At 40.2% G+C, this 15,893-nt stretch overlaps 1 pseudogene; it reads left to right on the top strand.

Moving 5' to 3' along the window:
• The first annotated feature begins 890 nt into the window (after window positions 1-890).
• LOC126007115 (heterogeneous nuclear ribonucleoprotein A3-like) lies at window positions 891-15,598 on the top strand (annotated as a pseudogene).
• The last annotated feature ends 295 nt before the right edge of the window (window positions 15,599-15,893 follow it).

The following is a 15,893-nucleotide window of genomic DNA, read 5'->3' as shown; positions in this document are numbered from 1 at the left end:
AACAGCTTTATGACTTCACTTTAGCTCTTTACAAATATCCAAGGGCCCAAATGGCAGGTGGGACATTTACTTTGCACATAGCTGAGTTGGATTTGATCCCCAGCATCATGATCTCCCTGAGTCCAACCAAGAGTGATACCTGATCACAGAATCAGGAGAAAGCCTTGAGTACTGCTGGGTATGACCCCAAACACTTCCCCTGCAAAACCCAAAAAAATCCAAGCTAATTTTTGTGCCCTAGGAGAACCTTTCTAGACTGCCTGACATCTGTTTCTCTGGCATCATCTACTTTGTGAAAAATGAGCAAATGAAAATAATAAATTTTAGTCGTTCCTCTGTTGGTAAACTGGTTGGCTGTTTCCACTAAGATGCTTTGAGGTAATGGCTGAATTTACTGGTCCTCTTCTGGTGAGTGAGGGCAGGACCAGGGAGTTGCCTATCAAAATGAAGTTTGAAACAAGAGGTGACTCTTCTATCCACATCATCAAGAACCCTAGTTCTCATAGGAAAAGTCAATACAGATCCCAGTCACCCTTCAACACCAACTTCAAACACCACCTCACAGAACCCTGCCTAGTATTTCAGCAGCAGCCCTGGTTGTAAAAAAAAAGGGGGAGGGGATTTAGGCTTGGAAGTTGACAGGTAATAGGAAGACTGCACAAGAGGGTGAGCCTTCAGGACACCCACACACACTTAGACTCAGTTTCTGCAAATATCCATTACTAAGGGTTCAGCCTCCTGCAGGAAGCAGGGACAGAGCCTTGTAGCAGTGGATACAAGTGTATATTCATGATGTGTTATGGAGTGTTATTGAGGAACTGGTTTATGTAGAATGGAGCTCCATAAAAACCATGGTGCCCCAAGTAAAAAGTGGGCAAGCGTAGAGCAGAATGGTTGGGCTCATCCTTCTCAGCGAAGTAAGTCAGGACTCAGTCATACAGACCCAATCCCATCTCAAGAGCTTAGCCAAGAACTTTCAGTGAGTCTCGGTAAGTGAGAACACAGGGGACACTACGTCAGTGATTTCTTGACACAGAAATTCCAGCATGACCAGTCTCATGACTAGCTCTGTTTTCTCCAGTTGAATTCAAGAGTTAGGTGAGGTGGAGCTGGGCCTGCTGACGCTAGAGACAAAGAATGAGGGACTGCCTTTCCTCTGGGAGGTGAGACCATTCTGTCCTTCTCCCACTCTTCAGCATGATACTCGTTGGTATCCCCTGCTTGGTCTATGTGTTTTTCCTGTAAATAAATATCCCTTGAAGCATGCGAAAAGGGCATGTACAGTAAATGAGTATAAGTCAGAGAGAGCTGCATGTAACTTTGGACAAGGGTGGATCTTGCTTCTTACTCTTCAAACCAGTCTGTTTGGATAGCCTGAATAGGACCGCGCCAGACTCCTCTTCAGCCTAGTCTTGTGAAAGCAACAGTCCCTTCCCTTCCCTTCCCTTGGAGGGCTGGCATCAAAATCCAGACAGACATGAAGGCTCCATACCTACTTTTCCCTGCTGTCTCAGGTTCAGTCCCTTAGCCAAAGAGATCACTTTCTCCTTTCTTTCCAACCCCCACCTCCATCCCAAAACACACAACCCACTTCACTTTAGTGGAAAAACTTGAACTGGTTGCCATGGAGATTAGTCACTGACTGACTTCAGAGTGCCTGTTTATGAAAGATGAAAGTAATGTATGCCTGACTGATCTGAGCAGCTGTCAGAGGAAGATGGGATGGTGGGAGAGGAAGTCACTAATTTCCAGGCACGATTGCTCTCTGAAGAGACAGGCAGCCCCTTCATCTCCCAAGTGGAGCCAGGCGTTGTGGGCGAGCCTGCCGCCAGCAAGCCCTTCTTGTTCTGGGCTAGCCGTGTTTATTTTATCACTCGGATGGTAACTGTTCTTCCTGCATCCTCCCCACTTACTTCCTACTGAAAGATCTATTACCTTTGGGTTTTATGAGAGATTAATTAGGCTTTGTGGGCAGGCCCAGGAAATCTAAACCCTCTCACGACACGGTTTCCTTTGGAAAATAGAGTCTGGATCCCAAGCCACCTACTTACAGGTTGTCTGTTTATTCAACAAGCACTACCAGGTGTGCAGGCCTGAGGCAGTGAGAGTGCTTGCGGCTTCTTGAGTTTGCTTGGGCAGTTGGGAGAGAAGCAGCAGTCGGGACTCATGCCTGTGTAGAGAGGAGGCTGTGAGGTAGAGAGAAAATGAGTCCATCTCTTTCATGTGTTCACAAGTTAAAATCAGAGAACACATGAGTTCTCAGAGCCTATATTCTGATTCACCCAGCTTTAGCAAACTGGCTTTGAGGCTGCCAATCACAAGGGTGCTCTGTTTCCGGGTGCAGTAGAACAAATTGAACCAGACGATACATCTGGAAGCTGCGTATGTGGGGACATGCTTCTTGTAGCTGTCCTTGAAAGAGAAATAAAGTTCTGGCACCAGCAATTGGTCATAGGCCAACCAGGTCTCTCTTCCTTTCTGATATCAGTTTGCTCATCTGAAAATAAAGTTAGTGATGAAGATTGGCCTTTCCAATTCTGACTCTTCTTCTGTGCTCGGTGGAGATAACAAATGTCCTTTTCAACCATAGCAGAAGGACCTCTGTGTTTTAGAGCTGAACAAGGGTTAACCCCAGTCTAGGTCACTGTCAACCAAATACAAACTGCCTTTCTAGCCACAATGGCAAGCAAGGCAGGCTTGTTTCCAGTCTCTGCACAATGTCCAGGCATTGACAGGGTGGTCTGAGCAAGAGTGAGCCCCATCTGTTTTTCCCCATCATGTTTTTGCATGTGCTGGGAATTAAGACTGAATGTCAGTGGGGGACTGACAGGACATCCTCCTCAGTGCCTTTAATGTACTCAGAAGCAGACTAGCTTGAAGCTGTAGAAGAAAATCTGCCTTTGGCAAGAGTGATAGTGATAGTGATAGCAGGTGGGGTGCTTACCTTGTATTCGACCCACCTGGATTTGATCCCTGGAATCCCATATGGTCTTCCCAGGAATAAAAAGAAAAAGAAAAAAGAAAAGAACTTGAAACTGCCACCAGCTACTAGTGGATGCTTTTTTTTCTCCTCCTCACACATGAAAGCAGAACTATGGACTCAAACCACAGTGGAAACTATTTTTCTTAAAAGGACCTGCACACATTCTGTTTCATGGATGGAAATTACAAATCCATATCATGGTATGTCAGGGAGTTCATACTTTCAAACAATTTTTGATATATATATATATATATATATATATATATATATATATATATATATATATATATATACCTTAGGCTAATTTTATAAAACAGTAAGGGAAAGGGACCAATATTTATTTAATCAGTTAGATGAAGAGTCTTAGAAAAGGCTTTTACTATGGACCAGGTCTCATTCTGTCCTCATGGAAAATATTTTCCCCTCAAAACCAGCTTATTGATGCATAATAACTATATAATGAACTCACCCATGTTATGTATACAGTCTGATGCACTTCTATAACTGCATTGGGTCCTATAATCACCACAAAAAAATTTTAGGACATTGCTATCACCTTTAAAATTTGTTTTGCTGTCAATTCTAACACCTCCTCCTAAGCCCTTGCAACCATTGATCTACTTTCTGTCACTCTAGTTTTACCTCCTCTATCATAAAGAACATGCTTTTATTTAAGGATACCATTAAAATCATTAATAAGCATTTGTATTCCAAGTTGAGTCAAGAGCTTTGAAATATGCCACACAAGCTCATTTTTTTTTTTGTTTTTGTTTTTGGGCCACACCCGGCGGTGCTCAGGGGTTACTCCTGGCTGTCTGCTCAGAAATAGCTCCTGGCAGGCACGGGGGACCATATGGGACACCGGGATTAGAACCAACCACCTTTGGTCCTGGATCGGCTGCTTGCAAGGCAAACGCCGCTGTGCTATCTCTCCGGGCCCCACACAAGCTCATTTTAAGAAGAAATGTTTTCCCTTTTTAGTAAAATATTTTTATTTGGTTATATGAGAGATATAGGAGCCTCACAAGTAAGTAAAAGTAACTAAATATCTCAAGTTGGGATGTGGGAAATTCCGCAATGAAATGAGCAAGGAGGACAAGTAAGCTGAGACAAGTAGGCTGTAGAGCTAAAAGTCTTTAATCAGAAGAGGAGTGAGCAAATTGTTTGAGGCTATGGGAAAAGTATTCACAAAATTCTATAGAGGTTCAAAGTGAATTTTTCTGGGACTTAGAAGATTTTATAGTTCAAGGATGTAGTATAAGGGGGCAAGAGAGCCAAATCAAGAACTGAAAGAGGGGCAGGCACAGTGGTGCTAGAGGTAAGGCATCTGCCTTGCCTGTGCTAGCCTAGGAGGGACCATGGTTGGATCCCGCGGCATCCCATATGGTTCCCCCAAGCCAGGAATGATTTCTGAGAGCATAGCCAGGAGTAACCTCTGAGTGTCACTGGATGTGGCCCAAAAACTAAAAAAAAAAATGAAATAAAGAACTGAAAGAGAAAAATCTGCTCAAAAAATGAAGATCTTTATCAATCTCCTTTGTCTTTTCTTCTCAGAATGAAGAATAATTGAATCTTCAGCAGTAAGTTGAGAGAATAAGATCTTCATTTTAGAAAAATCACTCTCCCTATATATAAGCAACTTGGGGGAGGGCAGAGGTGTAGAGTCAGGTTTCCAGTTTAGAGATTGGTGCATCACAAAGAAATTGGATGTAGAAAATGGAGCAAGGAAAGCCTTTTCAACAGTGTTGTTGGAAAATTAAAAAACAACAACACAAGAAAGTGAATTTCTATTTCACACCATATGCAAAGGCCAATTCAAAATGGATTAAAGACCCAGATGTTAAATCTTAATCCAGAAAATACATGGAAGAAAACATAGATAGAACACTCTATAATATTGACTTTAGAAGAGTCGTCAATGATTTCACACCAATGGCAAGGAAAATCAATAATAAAAGCAAAGCTATGTTAATGTGATTACATCAAACAGAAAAGTTATGTGCTATAAATAAACTGATGACCAAAATAGAACGGAGAAATGTTTGTAAACAATACATCTGACAAATTATATGTAGCACTAGTAAGTTCAATGACTGAAAAATTGAGCCACCTCATCAAAAAATTGTGGGAAGGAAAGGAACAAGTACTTCCTCATAGAAGACATAAAGGTGGCCAATGAGTGCATAAAAGTACTTATCATCACTATTACCAAAAAAATACAAATCAGAATAATAATGATCTCTCCTCAAAAATCCAGAAACAAGAAGTGCTGGCAAAAACACAGGAAGAAAAGAACCTTCATTTGTTATTGTGTTGTCTTTTTGAGTAAACCTCTACTGAAAACAGTATGGAGACTTCCCCAAAATTAAAAATGTAACTCCAAAGATTCTACTCTGTAGTGTCTATATCAAGAACACAGAGAAACTAATTTGTAATGTTGTGTATTATACATTTACATATACACACACCTATTCATTGCAATAGTATTTAAATTAGCCAAGATCTAGAAATAACCTGGATACCCAATAATAAATGAATAGATAGTGTTACACACACACACACACACACACAGTGGAATGTTACTCAACTATAAGAAAGGAAATCTTCATTTTTTTTGCAAGTTGGATGGAACTGGAAGGTATCATGCTAAGCAAAATGAATCAAAAATAAAAAGTAAAATGCCTAACTATCTCACTCATAGTAAAGTATAAAGAGACAAAACAAGAAAATATGCAACAGTTAATAAAAATAAATCTTGTAATATCCCAGAAATGGCACCATGTAAATGTTACTGCTTCACAGTTTCCTGACTAAACTTGGAAGAGTTGCCAAACCAAGCCAATAAAATTTACTGGTATCTTAGTCTTTGGCTGAAAACTCAGTGACACCCTCAGGAGAGGTGTAGGCAAAGTCCCTGTTCTGCCAAAACCCTGGCAGCCACCTCCACACCCCACAGCTGCTGCCATACAAATGGCCCACCTTCACTATTTCACTTTTATTCTCTGAAGAGATTCCAAGGCTACAAAATCCCCCAGTACACTAGTTTTCAGGAGAAAAACTCTAGGGTACCTTCAGGAGGAGGATGGGAAGAGAAAAATTTCTGTTCTACAGATCTTGGAGCATGCAGTCATATATGCAGTAGTAGCATGACATCTTCAAATTCCACAAACTGACAGCTCAGTAGGAACAGAGCAAATTATATGGGAAAGTAGCATAGAAGCCAACTAAGCTCAAAAAGCAAAAACAATAATACAGAATACTTGACTAGCAAAAAATAGCTCAATAACTTCTCAGATAACTTTAATAACATAATTGTGATATATAACAATTTTCACAAAATTTCTTTACTGAACTATTTCTTATAATTTCACTTATCATTTTATTGTAACCAACAATACAAAATAAATTATTTGTTCCTGCCAAGGGGGATGATTTAGAGGGTAGGAGGGAAACTGGGGACAAGTTACTGGAGATAAAGAAGGTCACTCTGATGGTGATATTTGTGTTAGAACATTGAATGAGTGAAGCAACTATATTGTGAACATCTTTGTAAATCATGATGTTTAAATAAATAAAGGAGTTTTATTAAATGAAACCTGAGATACTGGCAACAGAACTGAGGCTGCTAAATTGGGGCCAGGAATGGGGACTCTGTGTGTTAGGACAGTCCATAGGGACTATAGTGGATATTGGCATGCTGGGGGTGGATGTGGTGCAGTAGTGTTAATAAAATATTAATTATGTTGCAAATCATGATACCTCAATTAATAATTTTGTTTTGGACTACAGCCAGTGATGCTCAGGGTTTACTCCTGGCTCTGAGCTCAGAAAGATAGGGTGTGGGGGTCCATATGGGATGTCCAGCATTGAACGTAGGTCAGCTGCATACAAGGCAAGTGCCTTAGATACTGTACCATCTCTTCAACCCCCAGGAAAACCTTTTCTTTTCCAACTTCTTTTTTCTTTTAAACTGAAATTTCTCAGTTTTTATTATTTCTGACTTAATTGTGAAAAGAATACTGGAGAATTCTAAACACTTAAATATACCATTGTGCCATTAAAGCCTGGAAAGTAGGCATGACACTATTTTCTGTGGGAATAACAATGTGGAGGCAAAACCATAGTATACTTGTTTGAAGGTAAGGGAAGACATAATCTTTTAAGAAACTCATTAGAATTTTAAGTATAAGCATGAATTAATATAAAACTCCATATTCATATTTTATTTTAGAATTGAAAGCTAAGATGTATAAAGCCCATTTCTTTACAGTTTTATAGAGTTTTGACATGAGTGTCAGTAGAGTTGTATATCCAGTGCAGGCTTGCCTGGGGTCCCTTTCTTTGCCACAGAAGTGAAAGAATCAAAAATTCTCGATTCCCAAAGGCAAATATTGCCTTCAATCTCAACCAGAATTCAGGCTAGTGATTTTAGTAGTCAGATGTCATTGGTCAGCTTCTCAGTCTCAAGTGGGACTATCACTAAGTTTAAAAAGTATCTCTCCGTGGCCGGCGAGGTGGCACTCTAGGTAAGGTGTCTGCCTTGCAAGCGCTAGCCAAGGAAGGACCACGGTTCGATCCCCCCGCGTCCCATATGGTCCCCCCAAGCCAGGGGTAATTTCTGAGCGCTTAGCCAGGAGTAACCTCTGAGCAGCAAACGGGTGTGGCCCGAAAAACCAAAAAAAAAAAAAAAAAAAAACAGTATCTCTCCCTTATTCTTTCATAACTGAGGATGAATGTGAGCCACTCCATTACCTACATGTGAATCATGAACAGTATCTTGTCTACCTAAAAGTCAAATATATTAGACATTTGTCTCTTTTATCTGTTTAGTTAGCCAGGCAGTTATCTAAAGACCTCATGTTCATCAGCGGCTCAAGGCTATTTTAAAGTATTTTTACTTTTTGGATGGGATCCAGGGACCAAGCAGTCTCAGGAGCATTGAGTGAAAATAATAAATGGTCAGATCTAAATACCCAAACCAAAGTTAATGACAATTAACAATAACTGCTGTTACACTAGCAGTCCAGGGGGCTACAGTATGGGATGCATGCTGGGTACTATGGTAGAGGGAGGTCAACACTGGTGGTGGAAATGACCCTAACTCACTGACACTATGTACCTTAAATACAACTGTGAGAGACTTGTCATTAGCATTGGTTTCATTAAAATATTTTTAAATATATATAAAATCTAAAAAAATATTCTTACTTTAATTCTTACTTTAATTACAAGTCACATTCCTCTTGTATCCATTGCTACTTTCTCTGAAGAGGTTATGTAATAGGAAACTCAACACCACTTTTCTCATTATTTGCTCATCTGTTTTTTTTGTTCACTCATCAAAAGACACTGCTATTTGATCTCTCTAAAATTTATTTTTCCCTGAGGTGATGTGCCCAGGGAAGGGGGGCTGACCCTAGAGTCAGGTGACTGAGTTTTGTTCCCATTATTCACTGTTGACTCAATAAATGCCCTTGGACAAGTCACTGAACCTTTTCTTGTTACAGTTTCTGGGAACAAAATCTTCCAACTATATCATATGGGTGTAATTTTTTTTACTGTCCTTTAGAACAAAAATAGAAGGGGGTCAGATGTCCATATGGTCCAAACTAATGGGAGAAGGATGACCATGTGACTTAAAAACATCTTTGAATTGTCAACTCTGGAATACAACATGCCTTCAGGTATGGTCCAGGCTTCTATGAAGTCAGTTCTAGCACTTGGATTTCCAGAAAAAAGAAGGAAAACCTCTCATCCTGAATATTCTGTGTGTTCCACATCCCAACATCTTCATATTTCTCTTGTCATGAGAGTCATCACTGATTGTGAACACTTGCTTCATTAATAATAAGCCTCCTGGACTGTAAGAATATCTCTAGAGGGGATCATGGCCTCCTTGGGCAGCATTTTTTCAGGGGATGGAAAGGTAGTACAGTGAGTAAGGCACTTGTTTGTTTATAGCTGGCCTGAGTTCAGCCCTAAGCACCGCATACAATCTCTTGAGTATTTTCAGGAGTGACCCTTGAGCCATGAGAAAGTACTTTAAGATGTGGACCCTCCAAAAAACAAATACAGCAGATAAGGTGTTTGCCTTGCATATGACTGACGTGAATCTAAATAGCACCAAAGCATTTTAGGAGTGATTCCTACATAGTTATAGAGAAAGCACTGAGCATCTGAGTGTGGCTCTAAAACAAAACAAAACAAAACAACAAAACACTGTATTCTCAATATCAAGCTCCAGTATAGACTCAACAAATGTAAATATTGCCAAAAAATGATTACAAAAATTATTGCCAAAATCATTGCTAAAGACTTGCCAAAAAGTTACTGTCAGAAAAAAAAAGCCAAATGGACATATAAATGCATGCTGCTTAGCCTCAGTAGCACACTTTTTATTTCTAAAACTTTGAATTGACCTATACCAGGCAAGATGTGCTGAGACCAGATTGACCCATTTCTGTCACCTCACTGTTGTAAATAAAGAAATACTAACACATAAATGTTTATTAGCAAGAAGTCCATCAAACATCCAAGTATCTTGTTTTGTAAGTTCATCAAAACCTTAACTTACTCCATGTAGGTGTTCTGTCCTTACTTAATATGAAAGATTCTCTTGAGAGTGAAGAGAAAATAATCTTAAAACAAGATTTGGATTGGCAACAGGCAACCATAATGGTCTGCATTTATGGCTGATCACAGGACTAGTTCTTTTTCAAAGGTGAACTGGCTAGAATTTTCTAGTGAGCTTACCTATGTGTCCTAATATCTTATTCAGCCATGTCTCAAATGGTATTAAATACAACTACAAAAACACATTTACAACATCCCTTAATGTTAATCAACAAATTTCTAATTTTGCCAACAGAAACCTCTTCTATCATCCACAGTGCTGATTAGCCAGTCTTTGTTGTCTACTCTGGAAAAGATACTAGTTAAAACAATAGTTTTTTCATGGTGAACTAACAGAAGAAACAGAAGCAACTCAGAATTTTAAAGTGCAATTAAAAAGGTCCATGGTGCCTTCCTCTTTAAAAATGAAGTGAAAGGTAATTGAGTTTTACAGAGCGTTTTTTCTCATGTGTTTTCACTAACCCTCAGGGGGATTTGGTCTACTGGTCAGCTTCCCCAGGTGGGCCTCAGTCAGTGGGTTGTAACTGGCAGTAATTTACCTCCCAAGTTCCCTAACCACCTCCTTAGCCTCTTTACATAATCTTGACTCTAAAGGAAATGCATCAGATGGGTCCCAGAACCTTTTAGCTTATGGGCCAGTTTCCTCACTTTCTTTTCCTTGTTTTTGATAAATACTTGAAGTCAATGAAAAGTTCTTTGTAGTAGTTGCCCAGACCCACCCCACTGCTCTCTATCCATGCCTCCGTAGCCACTCATCTATGCACACAGATACCCAGCATTGCTTATCCTTTCCCACTACTCAGTATTCCCAAACATGTGACAGGTGGGGACACACATTACTTGTGTCACTACTGACAGCCCTTTGTGTTATTTTGACCAATATGACTCTGCAGTTGTATCAATAAAAAACTCACGTGTGCTCACACAACCTAGGAACACTGTAAGAATGAGCCTGTAAGGTAAGGATGTGGCTTTACAGCAAATGCATACCTTGCTTGCATACCTGAGTTTTGACCGATCAAGGCAAAACCAAAACAAAACCACAAACCTCTTCTTGGGTTTTTGCTTAGTACTTCAGTTCCCCACTGGAATTAGTGATTTTCTCTGAACTTCAGAAAACATGGAGATCCTGCCTAATTCTGACTGTTTTCTTTTTTCTGTAGCATGAACACCAAACCCCCATATGTTGCAACTAGACAATGGCTCATTGCAGACCCCTCACCAGAAACCATGTCTTCCCACCTGGCTGATTTCCATGTACTTTCATGGCTACAGTGGCTACCTGGCTATAATCTTAAGTAGAGCATTTCAATATTGTAGGTCATTTTTAGTGTCTGGAACAATATGAATTTGGGGTCTGAAATATTATATGTATTTTATATATAGATTAATGACTATAAGACATCTAAAGCAATCTACCAAAGGACATCTAAGGGAAATGTTTTGCATTTTGATGATGAGAGATGCCTATACTGTTTTCCAGAGTTCCTTTGGAGGACAAGCCCTTTTACTCCTAATCCTCATCCTACCTGAGAATGGATATTTTTTTCCATCTTTTGTGTTGCCATGCTGTATGGTGAGTTTAATTTATAGTGTTATCTTGAACAAGGTTGTTGTTATATGTCTCTCTTTGCTGCAAACATGTCATTCACATTTTCTGTCATTCTCCCCTCACCCAGCTGGGGAGTTCTAAGTGGTTGTTTTGACCTGAATGTGTCCTATCCACTGGAGCTGATTAGTTTAGGGTGGGCTTTGTAACAAACATCAAATGGATTCAATCCCCTTTCTTGGAAATTTAAGAAGGAAATATCAAGGGGGAAGATACTTATTTGTATGCTTAGGAAAAGTGGTTTGAGGTCAACATGAGTCATTATAAACCCCAATGGCAAATTATTCAAACTTTGAGCAAGCTGAAGGGTTTACAACAAAAGAGATAAAGTGGCTTAGTCAAAACAGAGATAGATTAAAGGCAACTTTGTCAACTGTGCCAGGAATGTAAAGAGTGGTCCCTCAATCCCTGGACAATGATTGTCCCCACAGTGCCTGTCCCTGTGGAACACTGTCCCTAGTGGCTATTCAGCACATCAGTGAAACCTGGAAAGAGACCTGCCTGCAACCCAGTGTTAGCTCTGGACTCAAGATCTGTTGTCCCACAAAGACCCTGAAGAGACAGACAGTAATGCAAAAGTAAAGAAGTTTATTCAGTTAACCAGCATGTTGGGGGTATATCTCTCATAGGTGGTAGCTACTGTGAAGGGATATATATATATAAGCCCTTTTTTTTGTTTTTGTTTTTTTTTTGTTTGTTTGTTTTTTTCAGGCCACACCTGTTTGATGCTCAGGGGTTACTCCTGGCTAAGTGCTCAGAAATTGCCCATGGCTTGGGGGGACCATATGGGATGCCGGGAGATCAAACCGCAGTCCTTCCTTGGCTAGCACTTGCAAGGCAGACACAAGCCCTTTTATAGGGTTTCTAGAGTTTCAAGCTAAGGATAAAAATATATATTCTTAGTACATGTTGTGTCAACCATGTTTAAAATGGTTGGCTGAAGAAGTGTAGGTGGAACTCAGGCACCTGCCGACCTTCAGATGCAGTTGGATAAGATTTATCATCCTCATTCCATTTGGGTACACACAGGTCTCTAGGTGTGATTAAATTTCTTAGTTTATCTAACTTTCTTGGTACATGCCCTTGAAGTTCCTGGAAATGGCTGTCTTTCTGGGCCTCATCATCTTGAGCCTGTCTGAAGCAAAGCAAAGTTACAGAAGCGAAACAGCAGTAGTTAATTCTAAACTTACATTCCTTTCTAACACCAGGAACAGAACCATAGCACTTGGCTTTCTCATAGAATGCAAGAACAGTAACAAATGCCCAGTGACAAGTTGGACCAGTCTCTGGGAGGAGAAGTAGCCTGATTCTGTGTCTCTGGCTTTCTAGAGCTTTCTAGAAAAAGAGGAACTACATGCCAGTGTTAGGATGGAATACAAAAGGGACCATCAAGTGATTCTTAACAGTGTCTGAACTCTCTCAGAGAACACAGCTATGCACAGCCAAGGAGGGATGTGTCAAAGTCACATCCATTCCTCACCACAGGACCAGGAAGACTTTCTAGAACTTGTTATGTTTGACCACACTAAGGTCATGTATGCTATTTGCTACGAAGTGTCATAAGGTAGCAGCAGGAATTCCAGTCAGCACTGGCTATGCTAGGTGCTTCCTGTGGGACTTAGTTATTATCCCAGAGATGGCAAACTTTTTTTTTTGTTTTGTTTTTGTTTTTGTTTTTTGGGCCACACCCATTTGATGCTCAGGGGTTACTCCTGGCTATGCGCTCAGAAATCACCCCTGGCTTGGGGGGACCATATGGGACGCCGGGGGATCGAACCGTGGTCCATCCTACGCTAGCGCTTGCAAGGTAGACACCTTACCTCTAGCGCCACCTTCCCGGCCCCAAACTTTTTCATTCTTTACTTTAGCTTCCTTGTCTTAGACGAGCGCCTATTCAGTATGATGGAGAAGAGCAGGGGAAAAGGTACTTTGGGTACTTGTTCGAATTCTGGGCCACAGGATCCCCAGAAATAATGTATTTATTTGTCTTCCATGAATTTCTTTTTATGATAAGCAAGATTCTTGATTTGTCTGTCATTTCTTTAAACTTTTTGTCTTAATCCATCTTTCTATTATTATGTTTGTTTAATTCTCCCAGTCCCCACCTTTAAGGTTTGGGGTTTTTTCCCCTCTCCTGGGCTGCAATCCAATTTGCTGATACTGAAAGTTGTAGAGTGGCTGTAGCATGTATTGAAGAACCACCATAGTTTGATGTTTTTGTTTTTTCTAGAGTGGGGACTGGTCAATACCCAGAGGTGCTCAGGACTGTGTTCTCAAGAATCACTTCTGGTAGTGTTGGGGGGACCCATATACAGTACAGGAGATTGAAGCTGAGGTTTTCTACATGTAAAGCAGATGCCTTAATCTCTAAACTCTCTCCCCAGCACCAACATCTTGGAGTTAAGAAAAGATAGGGAAGAGAGTACAGAGAGATAGACAGAGGTTAAAAGATGTACCTTGTATACAGTCAACGCCAGATCAATCTTTGGCACCTTATTTGGCCTTGGGACACCATAGGAGTGATACCTGATCAAAGACTGGAGCAGAGAAAGCCCTGAGCAACTCCAGAAACTTTGTTCAGAAAAAGAAATACTTTTACCTGACACTGAACTTGTCCATTTAAGATCATTTGTGCATCAAAACATATTTCTCTAACTAGTCAATTAGGGGTTTACTTAACCCTAACCCTAGGCACAGTCTCCATGCAGAATATTCCAGTTCCAGGTGGCACCCCTGACCCTTGAGAGGGTTTTCTAGCCAAGTCATGCCCTCAATAAAGTGCCTGGCAGCTGCCACTCATGGCCCAATTCTACTCTGTACCTCATTATCAGGCCCACACATTCACATTTTTTCCATCTCAGTTTTTGGTTCCTGGAGCCTCAAGTGTTACAACACTTAGTTGAACTTGGCTGCTTTCTTTGTTCCTTCCTTGGGAACAGGGGTCTCAGAGACATTTCCTCAACTCCTCATGCCATCACTACCAGATGGATAATACCTGATAAAGGCTTTTAAAGTCCTGTGAAGACCTTGGTTTACAGCCAGGCCAGTGAAACAGTTCTCTTCCCATTTCCTGCTTCCTCTTTGACTAACAAGTTTCTTGTCCCATCTCCCGAGACTCAAGTAAGAAGCATAACGGTGAGAACAGGGCTTGGGACCCTCTCAATGGCAGTTATTAAAAACTATTTGAATGTATCTCTCAATTCTCTTTGATGTATCATCTTTGATAGTTTGATACAGTATAAGGATGTTAAATATCCCCATGTTAATTTATAAACTCATTCAAAATTCTAGTTGTACTTTTTGTTTTTCCTCCTAGAAATTTTATTTGCTTATTCTAAAATGGATTTGAACAAATAGGTCACACTGATAGCTAAATCATGACACCTAGCACCTTCTATATTGAAACTAAAACCTAAAGAGGGAGGAATTGCCTACCACCTACAAAGTTATTTCTAATGTAGCAATGCAGTGGAAACAAGAGTTTCAGGCATTTCAATTTTACCTTAAATTTCACAGAACAGAATTGTTATCTCAGGCCAATAGAGCAATGATGTATTGGTTTGTAGATGCTGGTGGGGAAACTGGGAGAAAAGTGGGCTGAATTTCTACCTAATCCCATAGACAAAGGAGAGTTCTGATTTATTAGAGACCTAAATATATAAATATATAAGTATAATTTATATATTTTATAGTAATTTTACTATAATAATTTTAACTTTTGTTTGTATTTAGGATTTAAGATCATGATACAGTTGATAAAATTATTATTCAGAATATCACACTATTAATGGGCATGATTGCAAAATGAAAAGGGCCCTTTCTAAACAAGAAATGCAGTCTGCTAGATTGAAAAGAGATCGTGGAGATGGATCTGGCAACTTTCTGGGTCGTGGAAGCAAGTTTGAAGGTGGTGGAAGAAACTTTGGCCGTGGTGGAAACTTTGGTGGAAGAGGAGGCTATGGTGGTGGAGGTAGTGGCAGTAGAGGTAGTTCTGGAGGAGGTGCTGGTGGATATAATGGATTTTGTGGTGATTTGGTGAATATAATGGATTTGGTGGTGGATTTGGTGGCAACTATGGTGAAGGTCCTGGCTATAGTAGTAGAGGAGACTACAATGGTGGAGGACAAAGGCAGTAGATATAGTGGAGGTGGTAGAGGATATGATGGTTACCATGAAGGAGGAAAGTTTGGTGGTGGTAACTATTGTGGTGGTGGCAACTATAATGATTTTGGAAATTATTGTGAACAACAGCAAAATCAAATTATGGACCCATGAGAGAAGGCAGTTTTGGTGGCAGAAGCTCAGGTAGTTCATATGGTGGTGGTTATGGATCTGGTGGTGGAAGTAGTGGCTATGGTAGCAGAAGGTTCTAAAAACTCAATAGCAAAGGGCTACAGTTTTTTAGCAGGAGAGAGAGAGAGTAAGGAGTTGTCAGAAAAGCTGCATATTACTTTGAGGCAGTCATCCCAAATCCATTAGAAGAACTTTAAAAGTCTGCCACAGAAGGAGCGATGATCCATAGTCAGAAAAGTTACTGTAGCTTAAACAGGAAACCCTTCTTGTTCAGGACTGTCATAGCCACAGTTTGCAAAAGTGCAGCTATTGATTACTGCAATCTAGTGTCAATTAAATGTATGTTCCTGAGGTCTTTTATCTGTTGCAGCTTTT

This window comes from Suncus etruscus, chromosome 4 (assembly GCF_024139225.1).
Source record: "Suncus etruscus isolate mSunEtr1 chromosome 4, mSunEtr1.pri.cur, whole genome shotgun sequence".
Lineage (NCBI taxonomy): Eukaryota > Metazoa > Chordata > Mammalia > Eulipotyphla > Soricidae > Suncus > Suncus etruscus.
The sequence above is the reverse complement of the archived record's forward strand: the minus strand, read 5'-3'. Positions and strand labels throughout refer to the sequence as shown.